At 34.8% G+C, this 3,663-nt stretch overlaps 1 pseudogene; it reads left to right on the forward strand.

Annotated features, from left to right (window-relative positions):
• The first annotated feature begins 278 nt into the window (after window positions 1-278).
• LOC130050547 (acanthoscurrin-2-like) lies at window positions 279-1,648 on the forward strand (annotated as a pseudogene).
• Window positions 1,649-3,663: the final 2,015 nt, after the last annotated feature.

Here is a 3,663-nt window from a genome sequence, read left to right on the forward strand (position 1 = left end):
TGGTGATTTGCTAACATGTTCTTCGTTTAGTGATAGTAACTTAATATTGTTCTCTCTATCATATCTTTTCAAATCGAAAGTCGCCGGTACAGCTTTGAAGTAGGTTTTAGACCTTTACAAAGGGAAGCGCAGGCAAAGTGAAGCCATTATTGTCACCCAACAAAATATCCTACATAATGAAACCAGTAAGGTATATACTTTTTATTCCCGGAGAGAACTAAATGTCTGATTGATGGGGTTAATTAATCATCATGGTCACTTGGAAGAGGAGGCAATAAATGTGTCCATGGTCATTGGGTCATTATTTCCTCTGAGAGTATATAAAGAAACAGGCGTAGAACCCAGAACAGACTGGAACATTCCGTGATTGAGTAAAGGTAAAACAATCTTTAAAATTTACTATTGTACAGCAGTGTAAATATAAGTAAATATTGTCAATTTCAGTGTTCATTATGAATATCATTTTCGTCAACGTAATTTTCTATATTTTGATACATGTATTTTCGTTTGTGCATAAGTATTTGGTCATTTAAATATTTTTCTAATTAATGTTTATCTAAACTTTTATCATCATAAATCTGTAAGTGACTTATATTCAATGACAGTGTCAATGTGAGAAAAATAGGTTTATTTGATTTATTTCATCATTTCACCTAAATTCAAATCATTCTTCGAGGCTGAACGTATCATACACTCATAGCTGAAACTCAAACAATATTGTATAAAATTATGTTACCATATAAATGTACTATGAATATTGATTGACCTTTCTTAATCCAAACAGGCTTTCCTTGGAACTAGCAAGAATCTTCAATCTAATTTGTTTTCTTATTACTCAACTGATTTACCTGATAATATTTTTTTTCTGCAGCCCCGCCATTCAAAATGCTGAAATTCGCATGTCTCGCCCTCTGTGTCGTCTACGCTAGCGCCACCTACAGTTATGGTAGGAGAGGTGGATACGGTGGCGGCGGATACGGTGGCGGTGGATACGGTGGCGGCGGATACGGTGGTGGTGGATATGGCGGCGGATACGGTGGCGGCGGATACGGTGGCGGCGGATACGGTGGTGGTGGATACGGTGGCGGTGGATACGGTGGTGGTGGATATGGCGGCGGAATCATGATTGGTGGTGGATACGGAGGTGGATACGGAGGATTCAATGATATTGGAGGTGGATACGGAGGTGGATACGGAGGTGGATATGGACAAGGAGGTGGCGTCATCATCGGAGGAAGCTTAGGCGGTGGATACGGTGGTGGTTATGGTGGTGGATACGGTGGTTTTGGGATGGGTGGAGTGGGAGGTGGAATGGGAGGTGGATTCGGTGGCAAATACGGACGCAGATCAAGTGGAAAGGTAAACAAAGTTTAACAGAGTATATTAATCAAACTGATTTTTTATATATATTCTTAAAATTCTTAAGCGCGTCGAATGTTTGAAAACGTGTTTGGTGTAAATGATATCACATATTTAACGCATAATACTAGTAGATGGAATTATGTCTTCGAATATTGAACACTTTTAAAATTGCTATATTCCTCATTTCAGGGTTATTATTAGAATTACAACGGAATCACCCCTGGAGCCTGTCTCCCTGAATACCCAGTTTCCCGGGCACCTATTTCATTCATCGACGTCCCGCTCTTTTGTCATGTTTTGTGTTTTATTTATATTTTACGAAAAAGCTAATAAAAACTTTATAAACATCTAAGTATTTATTGTTTTCTACCTTTTTTGGACAACTTCAGCTTAAATATCTGGACATGGGCATTTTGGGTGTATTTAACTCAGACAATGAGATGACCAATAAACTGTTCGATAATCAGGTTATATGAGTAATATACATATATTGGTTCTAGCTGAAAAAGCTTGTAACAAAAGTATCGTAAGCCTCATTATTGCAAAAGTGGAGATAACGAACAGTGACCAATCTCATTTAACGTAGTTCCACACTCCTGTGACGTCATAAGATTTTGCAAAGTCAATGATTTAATGACTTGAACATAAATTTTGACGGAGTCTTTTTCAATAGTTATTTTTAAAAAATTGTCAGCCATAAAATATTTCAAAAGTCTTAGTTATATTTGAAAAGTCAATGATATGTTTCAAAATACTCAATCCCAGGACAATAACTCCGTTTTCAATAAATTATTTATCAAGCCCATATGCGATAGATTTCCTTTATTTTTCACAAAGATTTTACCAAGGTGATAAGGAATCATTATCTGTGTCTTTGTGAAATTACATAAAATTTTAATCTATGAGTGATTTTGAATAGCTCAGCTGTATGGTGCCAGACTTCGGTTTTTTATGGGGGTATACATACTCTAGAAGCTATAAATTCGAAATTATTAAGGAAAGGTATGGATTTTTTTCGATAAATAACTATAATAGATGTACATCTACTAATATAAACAGAAAAAATGATATGTAAACCATGCTATAAGGAAACAGTGTCCACATTTATTCGTTTTTTAACATTTTGGAGAACAACGCTAATTCAATAATTCTGCACTTATTATTCTAAAACTTGATGAACATATTGAAAATGACATGTGTTTTAGTTATTGAAATGTTTCTTGATAAATAAATGCAATTAAACAATTTTCTTGTTGTTTTTATTTTAAAATAACGAGAAATAACTGTTTCCAATGAATTTCATAAAAATCTACATAGGGGTACATGACTTCAGTAGTGTCTGTAATGAAAATTAATATGGAAATCCTTAACTAATTTGCATTTTTTCATTACTCTGAATGTTAATTTATTGATTCCAAACAAAAAATTGCTACCGGTACCTAAACCCCAAAAATCCAGGACTAAGGACCCACCTTAACTCCTAAATAAAGAGTTGGGCAAAAACGGATCCCTTGATATACCAGAGGTGGGATTAGGCGACTAGGAGGAGTAAGCATTGCAAGTGTATTTAAATACCTGGCCTTATTTCCACATTTGGCAATGCACCTCATACTGAAAGTCCCCTTTCTAAAGACGAAATTCTTAAAAATCACGTATCAGTTTTAAACACATTCGATACACCTGGAGCAAATTAATTTGAGGTACCGTACCTTTACTGGATTCCGCATCTTCACAAGAACATTTTGAAATACATGTATACTTCAGGCGTATTGTGCCACAATATATGCGAGAGGTGGTGTGAATCAAATGTGGGTTCTCAAAAATTCAAAAAAAACAACAACAAAAACTGTTAGTAAATTTGAAATCATCAAACTTTTCCAAAATGAAAAGCATCAAAACGTACACCTTTTAAACATATTGCACCACCAATCCTTGCAATAAATGGAAGACTAGGGGTTTTAAAATTAGCTTCTTCAATAAAGAATGGAAAGTTACAAGTATCAATATCGTGTGATCAGTCAACAAAAGAATTACTTTTAAACACCACTCTGATGCTACGCAAACATTTATAGGAAAAAGTTCCTTTATGACAATATCTATGTAGTCTTTTTAGATCAGGTCTTCATATAGGCTTTTGGAATTCCAATGGGCACAAATTGTGCAATTTTATTAACTGACCTGTTTTGGGGGTTCTTTTTGTTTTTGATGGGGTTTTGGGTATTATTATGAGGCAGAATTTATTCAAATGCTTTTACATGAAAAGACGATATTTCATTTAAATACGTCGATGAAGTTTAATTT

Source organism: Ostrea edulis, chromosome 9 (assembly GCF_947568905.1).
Source record: "Ostrea edulis chromosome 9, xbOstEdul1.1, whole genome shotgun sequence".
NCBI lineage: Eukaryota > Metazoa > Mollusca > Bivalvia > Ostreida > Ostreidae > Ostrea > Ostrea edulis.